This window comes from Pseudorasbora parva, chromosome 24 (genome assembly GCF_024679245.1).
Source record: "Pseudorasbora parva isolate DD20220531a chromosome 24, ASM2467924v1, whole genome shotgun sequence".
NCBI classification, from domain to species: Eukaryota; Metazoa; Chordata; class Actinopteri; order Cypriniformes; family Gobionidae; genus Pseudorasbora; species Pseudorasbora parva.
Window position 1 is genome coordinate 23,531,665 of NC_090195.1, and position 14,713 is coordinate 23,546,377.

Sequence of the window (14,713 nt, forward strand, 5' to 3'; positions counted from 1 at the left end):
ATTAAAAAGACAAACCAAGAAGTTTTGTTGCGTATTGTTTATAGTTAATAGTGTATTGTTTGCAGCTACCTAGAGAAAAGAAAACGTTAGCATTTTCTGGTGGTTTTTTTTTTCTTTCTACCATTGCTAATGCTTCTCTAAAAGAGTAAATGTCCAGGCTAATTCACAGGTCAATTTTGAGTTTCCAGAAGCCAGCCCTGCCAGTGAAAACAGCATGTCACTATACTTTTGTATGAACCTGCTAATTTCCTGTGACAGTATGTGAATTAGAGAAAGACATGAATGAGAGAGAAAATACTTTAAAAAGGAAAAAATGAAAGAAACAGACTAAACATTGATAAAACAGTACAAGTATTTATTTATTTTTTGTTTTTGTTTTTGTTTTTTTACATGAAACCATGCATTTGGAAAATAGGATTATTTTTGTATTTCATGTCGGCTTGATGATGATCACGCAATATATTGCTTGAAATTAGGGACACTTCGCCACTTTCTGGTTGTCAAACATTAATGTAACATGTTCATAGTTTTTTGATGAATAACACTTAGATAGAACACCTCTGAACTTGAGGAGAAATTGTTTCATGCTGGGACCAATTGATTAAAAATAATTGAAAAAAAGTTTCTTCTGAGAAAAGGTCTTGGCGTGATATTTTGTATACTTCTTTCTTTCATACATTATTCATACATTTTGTACATTTAAGTGTGGCATAAGTGTAAGTTTATATATTTTCAGTGCCACTATATATATATAAAGAAAGTGTGAAATAGTAAAATATATAATGAAAATGGAGATAAAGCAAAAAGAAAGAGAGAAAGGGCAACAGAAAGAAGAGAAGGAAGGGGTCGTCCTGACATAGAGGCAGATCTGAGGCATGCCCTGAAGGGATGACTGGGCCTGGGGATTAGAAGGGGGTGAAGAGAAAAGGAAAAAGAGAGAGCTTGAGAGCAAGCCCCCTACAAAGCTAGAGACCCCCTCCACTGAGACACAAATATAGACGAACACTTTTGACGTGTCTCTACTTTTCCACAACGGCTCAACTTCTGATCCAATGCGGCCCACAGCTCAAGAGCATCGCCTTTTTTTTCTCAATTACTCGCTTGGACTTGTTTCCCTTTCCTCTTTCTTGCTCTTTGTGTCCATTTCATTTGATGTTGAACCTATCAAAGTTAAGAATCATCAAAGTGAGAGGTTTCAGTTGGAAGTCCTGACTTGTTGACAGTGGCGAGTGGAAGCAGAGCACCACAGTAGTGAACAACAAAGGTTTACAGGCAATTTTACATTAGGCGCTGCTTGTTAGCGTCAAAAATGTTAAACATGGCCAAATACATTGGATACTTTGAAAAATAAAAGAAAGATTTACTTGACGATTGAGAACAGATCAGGGAGTTAGAGTTTTGATTACATGCCACATGCACAAAAAGCCTAGTAGTCACCTCATGCCACTACAAATCTATCATAACAAATCATTATACCTAAAAGCAATCAGTACGACCTGGATTCCGGGATTCAGACTTGCAAAAAATACTCTTTACTGCTACACCAAAGACCACACCATGCAAAAAAAAAAAGCTCCCGAGAGCACTTTCAGGACAGCAATCTGCAATCGGCCTTGCAGAAACAAATTTTTCCCTAATGAAATCCCTTTCATTTGTTCCTTATTGGTTTGGACAATAAGCACAGTGTTATTCAAACCCGCATTAGCATCTCAATGTGCCCCTGTTAGTCATCTCATTCCCACATGCACCTAATGACAGGTAGAACTGCTTTAGGATGCTAAAGCACCCTGAGGGCGAAGGGTACAGGCATCCCTCTCCAGCACCAGGCCTAATTTAAGGGTTTATGCACATGGAGTGGAAGGAGGGGATGGTATGACATTGAGGATAATCGTATGTCATCTTCGCTTGTTAATATTAGCTGGTGACACAGTGTGCTCAGTACAGCGGGCAGGAATAAGGGATGTTGGCAGAGTGACCTGCTAACCTTCAGTTCTGTTCTATAATACAGCATCGTATATATATGAAGTGTGATAAACTCCAGTTTGATGAGTGACTGAACAGATGAAAACTTTTTTTTTTAATCTGGTCTACGCCACTCACAAGTGAGGGTGAATAATTCATGATGAGGCGAGTGTTTTTGCAAAATTACACCTGTTTGATAAAAGCATTGCAAGCGGATATTTCTGGAATTTTTTCTGATGATACTATAACGATCTACAGATTTTATTAAGTCTGTGAAGCAAATGCAACCATAAGAATTTAAATATAGGTCAAAAACAAAGCTCCTGTGAAATTCATATTCCAGTAATCAACTATATTCTTCTATTTTAAACCAAGATTTTTTTCCAATATTATTATTATTAAGTTGTGCTGTGGATTTTTTTTCTAATCACACTGAGGTCTGTGTCTTGTTAGAAAGCAATGTCTTATTATCATCACAGAGCTTGAATCGAACAACTCAAATGAATGATTATTTCATAACTTTAACTACAGGCAGAAAATAATGGCTAAATCTCTATTATGGCCCACCAGTAAATTTTAAATGGAAGACTGATTACAGTTTGTTTGGCATGCATTTATTTTTCCTGATTGTCAAATCATCCAAATCCCTAGGTCACTGGATAATAACTTACATATTACAAAGAGTATACTATAACAAATTATTAATTGCATTTAACATATGAGAGCATTTTACATGCCTGGGGAGGGGGGGGGACTCTTTACATAAAAGGCAAATGCAATAAAGTAAAAAAAAAAGAGAGAGAGAGAAGAAAATAACAGCAAACCTCAAACATGCAATAACATAGGCAGAAGGAGCAGAATTCGTTTACTTTTTATGGCCCAAAAAAAAAAAAAAAACATCAAGTAGGCTACACTTTACACTTTATGTTATTTAAATGATATCAGCTTTATACTATACCTTTTAAATACGTGCATTGCTGTTAATCAGTAATTAATTAAATTGTTAAAGTTAATTTGCTGCTAATCAGAGCTTGCAAAAAAATAAAAATAAAAAAAAACATTCGAACATGAAAGTGTGACGGAACATTTAACTGAACTGTGAATTTTAAATTTACAGATCACAATTTACGTCCTCAGTTACTCGCGTGCAGGTGTCAGGAGAGGTTTGGCGGGACACGGATGGTCTGAAGCTTCGTCGAAAAAATAGCTACATTTCGTGGCATCAGTGTGGGAAAAGTTTTAAAAAGTTGAAAGCAAATATTTCTATCCCATAAACATTTTACACAACATCCAAACGGTAACCTATTTTTTTATAATTTCAACAAATACAATCATGGCTGTTTAGGCTATTCTAAAATAAAACGGGTTAAAATAGAAACCCTACGTTTAGGCTATTTAGCATAAATTTCGCAAATAAAATCTAAGTTACACCCTGCAGTGATACTGTATGTTAATTGTTTTATTTTTATTATTATTATTATTATTATTATTATTATTAACTTTGAATATAATTAATGGTTAAGAGTAGGTTAGATATGACATCAATAATTGCGACAATTAAATAGATAGAAACAAACATGTTATGGCAATGATTACAATTTTTAGCTGTGTGTAATTATTATTTGCAAGTTTGCGGATAAAATGCTAGATTAGTAGCCTAATTAGGCTTTATATAAAATAGTATTAATTTTTAAACACTTATCTTAATGGATCAAATATTTTGCATATTACCATCGCACATAATTATTTAAAAATGTTTGCTCGCCTAATTAGCCAACACCAGAAAGATTTCTTTTTGCTAACATAATTCAATTTCTTTTCTTTTTTTCTTCTTTTTTTATAAAAAAAAAGAAGAAAAAAGATGAAAATATGAAAAACATTCTTACGTTTTGCTTTCTGTGGAAATCAAAGGCTTATGCGGGACCTCGAACTTTTCTTCAGGACTATTTCCAATAAAAACTCACGTAAGCATATAGAAAAATTAAACTGTTGCAAAGACACACTGCAGTTGAAACCCGTTGCACTGTGATGGGTCTCGTTATTTACGGATACTTATCAATGTGACAAGCATAAAAATGGACTCTTTCAAAACATTTTAACAGACCAATAGGGGCCGCAAGTTTGACAAATAAGAGTTTGCAAGACGCTTCTGCCGAACTTTCTATAAAGCAGAAAACTCAAATAACAGCCACCGACCGCTGCCAATAAACTGGTCATGCCTTTGTCCTATTGATTTCATGTAATCATTTGCACCAGACTTGCAGAAGTATCGCATTTCACATTTTACATGACTCCTTCCCTCTTCAACGGTTTGCAAAACTTTCATGGAACCAGAGAGGCTGAGAAAACTGAACATTTCTTGAACTTACTCGTTCAGCAACTTTTCTGTCCTCTATTCGAAGACTTTCTTCTCGCTTGTTGCTTGTTGTAGACAGACTCTTGGTTTCTTCACTTGAAACTCCAAAAACTGCTCTGCGGACTTTTTTTCTTTCTTCCCTCGTCTTTTCTTTCTGTCCTATGTGCGCTTGGCAGGGGCAGTCCAACACTGAACTAGCGCCCTTCTTTGCCCATACACCAATATAAACACAAAAGTACAGCGACTCGTGAAACTTATATGTTTATCGCGTTAAAGACCGTAACGCAGAGTTTCTTGGGGAAAGAAGATTTGAGTTGTAGAGCCCCAGCTGCCCTTTCCCTGTGCCTGACTCCTCCCTTTCGGAGAGGAGAACACACTACCTCCCCTCTTTTTCTTTCTGCCCCTTTTCCCTCCCTCTCTCCTTGTCTTATCCCAGTGCTCCTTCCTTAGACGCTGAGGGAAAACGAAATGGTCACTTTACAAATAGACTACAGTGCGCGCGATTATGTTAATACTTAGATTGCAACTTGTAAATTTACTATGTGTGCGTGTGCGTGTGTGTGTGTGTGTGTGTGTGACACTGTAATGAGAAATTATGTGAAACCATTCAAAATTATTCTTTGGACGCAGCAACTTCTTAAAAAGGGGGTTCATTTTAAAGATTTGTATACTAAATTAAGTCTAAGAGAAAATGACACCAGAAACGAACATAAAACATTCAAAGCTTGTTTCAAATGGTTCTTTCACATAATTGTCCAACATATAGGTGTAGTATTAACTGAAGTTATAAGCAAACCTTCCAAGATATGGGCCTATGCAGCTTTGGGTGCAACATTTAAAAAAAAAAAAAAGAAAAAAAAAGTTTGGGGGTTCAATGTATTGAATAATTATATTAAGTAAATTAAATAATGAACTTAAACATCAACAAGAACTTTGGGAAAGAAAAAAAAAACTAAATCAATTAACAGGAAGCTTGTTTCAGATGGCTCTGCACTTCCAAGTACAAATTCAAAAAGTATTCACTGAAATTTCTAAGGTAAGAGGTAAACAAAAAACCTTTCTTTGAGTTCTGCATTTTAACATAAAGCAAAAATACAAAAAAAATACAAAAAAATACAAAAAAACATTACAAAAATTATTATTTTATATATATATATATATATATATATATATATATATATATATATATATATATATATATATATATATATATATATATATCCTGTTTTCCAAACCTTCATAATCAGTGACGTTATCTATAGAAAAAAAAAGATATGTTGATTAATAAGAGGGTAAAACTAAGACTAAGACATTTCAAAATTACATTGATCAATTATCCAAATCTATTTTATCAAACAGGGATTCCTTTTTAAGTACAGGGATTTAATACATATTTAAGTTCATTATTTAATATTATTTGATTCTCATTAATTTATTTTAATAGCCAGGTATACTCTGGAGAGGGGAAAATGACAAGATTATACAGTAGAAGCTGGTAACTCTGTGGAAATAAGCCTCAAAGTGGGACCATGATGTTCACTAACATTGAAAGGAAAACTGTGCCTCCTGTAGGGTTATTCCTAATCAATATACATGATCAATATACAGGGAAATTAGGCTGTTAAAAAAGACCTTCTGGGCTCACCATCAATCAATGGGGCAGTAACTGATTTTTTCACATTTGAAAATCACAGTCTAATCTCTTAAGCACAATCTTACTGTGTGTGTGTGTGTGTGTGTGTGTGTGTGTGTGTGTGTGTGTGTGTGTGTGTGTGTGTGTGTGTGTGTGTGTGTGGCCGACAAGTCCAATTCAGTTTATGATGTGCATGTTACTGATGTGTCTGTTAGAGAGAAAAAACTTGATGGTTGCGCAGTAATACAAATTTATGTCAAATAAATGTTATATAAGTTACAAAAAAAAAAAAAAACAGTCATGTATGTTCATTTATGTAGTTGGGTACCTAAAATAATTTACTGCATTGGTAATTTCATGAAACTGGCATATTTTGAGTAATGTTTTCTGTCTCAAGGTGCTTTTTATTGAACTAAATACCATTTCATATAGGCCTATAAGCGGATGGCAAATTAGTCTAGAAGGTCCAGACATTGATAACATGATACAACTTTCTCGTAGTTATCGCTATCATCTATTCTGCTGAAGTGAATGGAGTGACTGATATAGAGATGTAGGCAATCAGTCAGTGCCCTTTGTGAATATCTTTGAGAGAGATGGATGAGAGAGAGAGGGTTCATGGAAAAGAGGAGGAACAAGAGGAGGGGTAAGGCAGAGTGGGGATTGGGGGTGGTTATCTGCTCCCGAAAGTAGTCCATCAAAGAGGAGCCGGATCCCGGGAATTGAGATTTTGCCTGAAGGCAAGTAACCGTTGGTCTCCCAAGAACATATTCCAAAGACGGCCTCGAAGAGCCAAAGCACACATCAAAAGCATCAGTGGTGCCAAAGCGGTTCTGGAGGAGAAAGCAAGGGTTACAGGTCCCTCCTTGGCCCCTTTTGAGCCCCTGATCTCACCCCAATTAAACAAGAATTCCTGATTATTCCAGACTTGACTCACATTGACATGGTGCACACCCTGTGACTTCTGTACATACAATAGTAATTTTACCATGCAGTGGAAAACACTGTGATTCACTTTTGGAAACTGTGCACACTTACCAAACAATCAAGCTATAGGCCAATTTCAAATGTTTCTCAACATTTGTGTGTATTTTAATATTACTGCATGCGCCACGTGATTTTGCAAATATCAGTTTTGATAAAAACAAAAATAAAGATTTTACAAAAAGATTCTGTTCAAATCAACTGTTGTGATGTGGATTTTTCATTTGTTCTCTTGATTTCCAGTGCCAATTTTCTAATTCCTTTGTAGTTCCTTTGTTGAATTGTCTCCCATGCAGGTGTAGTTTGTTTCCTTTTTTTAGCACTGTATATATCACTTTACTGTGTTCAAAAGCACCCCCAATAAACCCATTCACTATTCCTTTATTAATCCACTAATACAGTTCACTTGAAGGAGTGAATTAAAATGAGTGAGTGAATTCAGACACAGTGCATCTGAAGGGCTGCTGCTTTTGCATAGTTTGTGCTTGCTTTTTATATTATTTGAAGTGTAGCAAACTGGCAGCTTCAGTAGTAATGAAAACATGGAAACTAGCATGTATAAACCATAATTAAAAAATTAACAAACTTTCAAACCAGCATTTTGAAAAAGGATTGATTCAGCTGTGGACGCCATCTTCTGGAGAGGCACGGAAATTAATTCTGCACAACCGTCAGTGCATTATGGGTATTCTCTATAGCCGCTGATCGTACATCAGTTGTACACTCAATATTTCAGTGCATAGTGGGGTTGAATGAGTGCACTTAATAACATCCGCTATGGTTTCGGACACCACTACGAATGGCTGTCCTACTAAGAGAGTGTCCTATTTAAGGGTATAGGGTGGCTATTTCAGACACAGCCTTTTTGTTTTACCATGCTGTTTGTCAGGTGACAGGTACTTGTTTTTGCTCCTTGTGCTCTGTGATTTTTTGGTAATAAATTGGCGTAACATTATTTTAAAGTGACATAGTTCTCATGCTGCGTCACTACAGTGGTTCTAAATTAATTTTATGAAGTGACGAGAATAGTTTTTGTGCACAAAAACTTTTTTTGTTATTTTGTTCACAAAAGCATACACATTGACATTTGAGAGATGTATATAATGGAGAGCGAACAGCAATAGAGAAAGTGTGTCCCTCCCTGCTCTCACTACACCATGAGTGGGGATACACACTTGATGTGTGTTGTTTGTTTGGGTGAGCAGCATGCGCAGTCGGCGCTCAAGGGTGCCGGCTGCGAGCATTGTGAGGCGCTGCCTCTTTGTGTGCTGCAATCCTGCCAGTTGCTTTCCGAGGAGGGCGCCCTGGCTCGTGTTCCCCACGGCACAGGTCGCTCTGCGGCCGAGGCTCAGCAGTGGGTTATATTATGGGGTTCGCAGATGGATCTGTCAGAGGGGTTAGAAACAGGCCACGCTTTTTTTCTGCCTTCACCTGGCAGATTCAATGCCGCTTCTCTGGGATCGGGAGCCCGCATGGCGGTTTCTCTTGCCCAGGGGCGGCCGCAGCGCTAAAGTTATCAATTTTTTAGGAGGTGGATATCTGTAGTGTCGATGCAGGGGTTGAAGACTCACCATTTCAATCCCCTGCTAGTGATGAGCTCATGGATGTTTTGAGCAGAGCAGTGGCCAAACTAAACATTGACTGGCCACATGAACATCAAAGTGGGTGCACCTCAGTAAAAAGCAGGCTTGATAAGTGCTTTTTGCCCGCTTGCTCTTTTGAGCCTGTTAAGCCACTGAGGTGTTGAGATCGTGGAGGTGGCCCATGTCTTCCCATGTGTTCAGTCTCCATACGTCTTGTGACAGGGTGAAGAAGCACACGACAGTGTGGGGTGGGCGGTCACATGCTGCTCTCTAAGGGAATAGCAGAGAAGAAGGTTAGCCAAGTCTTCTGGAGACATCTCTCACCTCGCTGTTCATCTCTTCCACTTATGTAGCTGGTGCCGGATGAGCCGCAGCTGTGACAGCTCAGTCCGTGATGAGTGATTGCAGGTGCATCCGGTCTGTTGGCAGGGCGGCGCTGATAGAGGCTCGGGACATTTGTCACAGTCTGTATATAGTAACATCGAGGGACTGAAAAGATATGGTTTTGGTTCAATGCTGCGAGTAATGGAGACGCTTGCGAACCATCTCTCGCCTGATTCATCATCGGCCATTAAAGCCTCGTCCTTTCCCAATAAACCATTAGGAGCAACATCAACATTAGTGGGCAGATCACTTGTGGGATCCAGTTAACTGCCCTGCAAGCATGGCAGGAGAGGTTCTCCTCTGGGTTAGCTCCTCCACATTTTAGGTAAATGTGGCGGCCTTAGCAGCTTATTCTTCTTTACTCTTCTTTACGTTTACTCTTTACTCTTCTTTGGGTGGTGTATCATTGGGGCGACACCCGTTAGTTACTCATTTCCTCTGTGGCACTTTGAGGATAAGACCTGCACTGCTGGCCTGGGACTTGGTCATTGTCCTGCAATGCCTTTCTGAGGCTCCCTTTGAGCCGCTCAAAGAAGTTCTTGAGAAATTTCTCACTCTAAAAACTCTTTCTAAAATCTTTCTGCTTGCTATTTATTACCTTAAGAGAATAGGAGATTTACAAGACCTTTCTGTGGCACCCTCGTGCTTGGTATTGCTAAGGCCTTTCTACATCCTATGCCAGACTATATTCCTAACGTCCCCACTAATACTGTGAGACCTATATTGCTTCAGGCTTTCTGTCTTCCTACATTTCTGAGGTCAGACCAAGAAAACTTATTCTGCTTTGCCTTGTTCGTGCACTAGATGCTTATGTCCACAGAGCTGCCCTGTGGAGAAAGTCAGAACAGTTGTTTGTTTGTTACAGGCCACCCTCGAGGTGTTAATGCTGCTCCGGAGGCTTGGGTGCTCTCCTCTTAACACAATGTCATAGGCGGGCATCCAGCTCCTATGGGGGCGTGGGTATTCTCGTTCCCAGAGCGGTGACGCAGAGCGAGCTCCATGAAAGGGAACATCTCGGTTACAACTGTAACCTTAGTTCCCTGAATAGGGAACGAGACGCTGCATCACCCTGCCATACTCCTCACATGCACATTAGCATCTTGCTTCACCCCTGTGAACCCCGTGGCACCGGACCCGCGGCCGCCGAGGCGGCTTGGCGTTGCAGATCATGGGGTTCACACTTGGATTTGTCAGCGGAGATTGAGACTGTAGAGGCACTTTCTCAATCATTCGCTGATAGTTCAGATGATCGTCCTCCCCGCGTGGAAGTCCGCGCTGCTGGGGGTGGGGGGGAGGGGGGGTGAGGAGTCCGATGCTCGTGCTCTCTGGTTCTGAGGAGCCAGATGAGTTCGTCATTGAGGCTGGGGATGAAGATATTGTGTCGCCGCTTCATCCACCCGTCAATGAGGAGCTAGTAGAGGTGTTGACCCGTGCAATGGCAAAATTAAACATCGACTGGCCACAGGAAAAGCAGGAAATCCAACCGCCCAGTAGGCTGGATGATCGCTTTCTTTCACGCCGGGTTCCAACACCTCGCCGGGGCTTACCATTCTTTCCAGACCTGCACAATGAGTTGTGTGTAGCGAGAGAAATAAATTATTAATTAATTGCTTGGCTTGCCTCACCTTCCGATCCAAATCATTCTTTAGTCACTTCACATTTAATCATGTCTGTTCCCTAGAAAGATTAGTACACCTCTCGTGACTTCTGGTTTGAGTTGTTAGTTCCGTCATCATGTCTGATCTTGGCCGTGACAGCCTCATATGTAATACATGCACCCGGAAACAGAAAAGATTAGTTCTCTCGAGTCTTGAAGTCATTCGTTCATCAAGTTCCAGCCCCATATAAGGAAGGCTATACAGTCACCAGAAACAGAAAAGACTAGTTCATCTTTCGAGTCTTCTCATTAAAGTAATTCTTTCAAGTCCCCATAGGCTGAATGCAGAAACAGTTAATCTCTCGAGTATTAGTCTTCAGGTCTGACTCTGAGTCTCGTTCTTTACCTATTTTTTTATCCATCACGGTTGTCACATCACGTGACAAAATAACGAGAATCGGACCGAAGACTCGAGAACTAATCATTTCGGTTTCCGGTACAGACTGCATAGCCTTGTCTATGGGGCTGGGACTTGATGAACAAATTACTTGAACCCAGATTTGAAAGATGATCTAATAAATGTGGTTTCCTGTACAGAACATATGGGATGTTGCGCATGCTCTGTCAACACAAAATGAATTAATCGCTCTCTGAGACAACCCATTGTTCTCGAGTCATATCAAAGATTTGTTCAAATTGAATAAATCATTCATGAACGACACATCACTACGACAGAGCGGTATCCCAGAATGCATCTCGCACCGACCGCGGGGGGCGTGGTTTTGTAAGGTCTGTAGCGGGAGAGACGAAGCAGAGCCGAGCGGTGAGTAAGGCCTTGTCCACACGAACACGGGTATTTTTATAACCGTGGCTTTTTTTACACGGTTCGACCGTTCATCCACATGGAAACGCAGTATCAGGTCACTGAAACTGAACATTTCTTCCATATATCTAGAGCCCGAAGGCATTTGCGTGTGACTCTGATCATATGGAATGGGTTCCCTCTGGGGGAGTGACAGCATTTTACCGGTTGTAACCAGACCTCTATCCACCAAAGCCTGATTCAATCTAAGACAGTGGGTATCGGCCGTATGGTTACAGTGAGGTGTGTACATGGGGAAGTGGTGAACTATCCGTTACTGCCCGTGGATATTCAATCCCGGGGACAAAAACATAGTGTAGAGGTTGTAGAGGTTGCAGTTAACCCGCACCTCCGGCATCCGCTGATTCTGGGTACCAATTGGCCAGCATTCAATAAATTGTTGGGACACTTATGTGGGGATGCCTCTTGGGGAAAACGTGTGCAGTGGAAAGAGATGGTTGCTAAGTTGGGAGAGTTGGATTCAGAACCTTGGGAAGCTGTTCCAGGGGAACCGAGTGGTCTAGAGATGGCCGTTCTCACAGATCGTGATGACTTTCCACTGGAACAGTCCCAGGATGAATCGCTTAATCATGCGTTTAGCCAGGTCCGTACCATCGATGGCAATCTCCTCCAACCTGACCAGCCGCGCTCTTCTCCATATTTTTTAATTATAAAGTATAGGTTGTATCCGTTGACCCAAGACGCCCAGACAAAAGAGGATACAACCCAGTTGTTGGTACCTAAGAGCTGCTGGGAAATGCTATTCCAGGCGGCTCATTCTAATCCTATGGCAGGTGTTTTTTTTATAGTTCCTGTCTGTCTTTCTCTAAGTTGTGTGTCGCAGATTTGTGATTCCTGTTAATCACTTGAAGATGTGATTGGTCCTTTCCAGGACCTGATCCGGATATAAGGACTGCCCCAAACACTTACTCGGTACTTCATGCCATTTTGTATGCTGTGGTGCCTTTTCGGCCTTTGTTTAAATTAGAGAGCGTCTCACCAGAGAGAGTCTGGTAGTTCCCTATATCGAGGGAACTTCGCACTGCATCGAAATGACGAATTTGGGGATGCACCCTAAGCATCAACGCATCTGAAGTATGAATGAAACTAGTCCAATCCTGATTGGTGCTACGTCATGACGTAGATGTGACGGCATACCCAAAGCTATAAAGGGAAGCCCGGCGCATTGTAGCATCAGTTATCACTCTTCAGCATAACGCCGAATATATGTCGCCACCGCATCCACCCTCCCAAGAGGAGCTTATCGAGGTGCTGACTCGACCCGTGGCCAAGTTAAACATCGAATGGCCACAAGAGAGACAGGAAGTTCAGCCATCAAGCAGGCTGGATGATCGGTTTCTCTCGAGCCTAGATTCTCCGATCTCGCCTTCTGGCCTGTTCGGCGATGCCGTTAATTCGGTCGTCGACAAGTTTCAGGCCAAAAACTGGGAAGCCGTCAGCCAGCTCCTTGCACCGTCAGGTGCAGAAAGAGAGCGTCGCCTCTAGAGCCCCTCCTCCGGGAGCTTGGCAACAGAGGCGGCGTTCTCAACAACATGCTTCTGTGCGATCTAAGGAACGTCCTTCTCGCTAAGAAGGCTGCTGGGAAGAAGTCCTAGCTGCGGTAGGACTTCTAAAAGACACCCCCCCCCCCCCCACACGAGAGCAATCGAGGTTGCTTCTCGTGCGGCGCTCTCGATGGGAAAACGATGTGGTAATCCCGCCCTCACAGACGCTTTGGGCCACATCGTTTTCCCACGGACACGTGAAGCTCCAGTCGCCTCAAGAAAGAACTGCGACTGGGCGGCATCAAGCGGCAACCTCCCGCGATCTCTCTTGAAGCCAATACGGAAGTAATGTAAACTGCAATTCCTCAACTGGCCACTAGGGACAGGCTTCAGAAGGGAGCAGAATCTCATTGAGCCCCATGTTAAAATTCTCAACTTTAAAGCAAAAAAAAAAACATGTTTACAGCCTGGTACAAATTGTGGTTTTGGCTTATAAGGCTAATTTTGATCTTCATGACAACTCTGAGGGGGGTGAATTTTTTATAACTCATTCATTTACGTTATATAAAGCCTTAAGGCTCTTTATAATTAAGGGCGTGGTTACAAGTAGATAGCCATTTATCCGCCGTCTATAGTTATTGCGTCACCTCAGCTCCGTGCACATCCCGCCTTTTTGCCCATTTTCTGTTATCCGGGAGTGGCACACGATGACTCGCTCACAAGATGGCAACGCCCTGCTCGGCCATACTTTAAGCTTCAGAACGGCTTATCGGAATCCTATGGGTGACGTCACGGACACTACATCCATATTTTTTACAGTCTATGGGCGGCATGAGTGTCCAAATACCGAAAATTGTATTTCGCTCTCTGCCGGGCATCCGCTTCAGGGAGCGAAAAAACGAGATTCAGTTAATACCCGAGACCAGCCTTGAGAGGCTGATTCCATTAGTAGATTATCTCGGCACATGGAAATGCATTCCGAATATATCCACATGGGTCCTGCGTACTGTAGAAATAGGGTACAGACTGCAGTTCGATCTCCCCCCTCCAAAATTCAATGGGGTTCGGGCAATGGAACAAGAAGTAGAATCCTTGCTGACACAGGGAGCCATAGAACGGTTTCCACCGTCGGAGAGGGAGGCCGGGTTCTACAGCCAGTACTTTATAGTTCCAAAAAAGGATGGAGGGCTTTGGCCGATTTTAGATCTTAGGTATCTGAACCGGTCTCTGAGGAGATTCAGGTTCAAGATGTTGACTATTCCCACCATCTTGAGTCAGATCCAGCCCAAGGACTGGTTTGTCACGATAGATTTAAAAGACCCCTATTTTCATGTCTCCATCCTTCCTAGCCAAAGAAAGGAAGGGAAGAGGGAACCCATTCCGTATGATCAGAGTCACACGCAAATGCCTTCGGGCTCTAGGTATATGGAAGAAAGTTTGGTTTCTGTCCCAAGGGCCAGTGCGGGGAGCATCATGTTGCCGGAAAACCGTTTCAACAGATGCCTCCCTCACTGGTTGGGGCGCGGTCATGGAAGGCCGCTTTGCGAGGGGTCCATGGGAGGACCGTCATTCGACCTGGCACATAAATTGCCTGGAAATGATGGCGGTCTACAGAGCTCTCAGGAGTTTCTTCCCGGAACTTCGCAGACACCACGTTCTGGTCCGTTAGGACAATATGGCAGTCGTAGCATACATAAACCACCAGGGGGGGTTGAGATCGCACCCACTATGCAAACTGGCACATCTCATTCTTTGCTGGTCACAAGAGAAACTGTTATTCCTCAGGGCAATGTATATCCCGGGGATACAAAATCAGGGGGCAGACATACTGTCGAGGCAGGGGCTGA

The 14,713-nt window shown here is 41.6% G+C and overlaps 1 protein-coding gene across 1 annotated transcript in view; it reads right to left on the reverse strand.

Annotated features, from left to right (window-relative positions):
* gli3 (GLI family zinc finger 3) overlaps positions 1-4,662 on the reverse strand; it is a 258,364-nt gene extending 253,702 nt beyond the window's left edge. The window contains 1 exon segment of the mRNA XM_067434871.1: positions 4,332-4,662. The gene's annotated coding sequence lies outside the window, so the exon portion shown is untranslated.
* Positions 4,663-14,713: the final 10,051 nt, after the last annotated feature.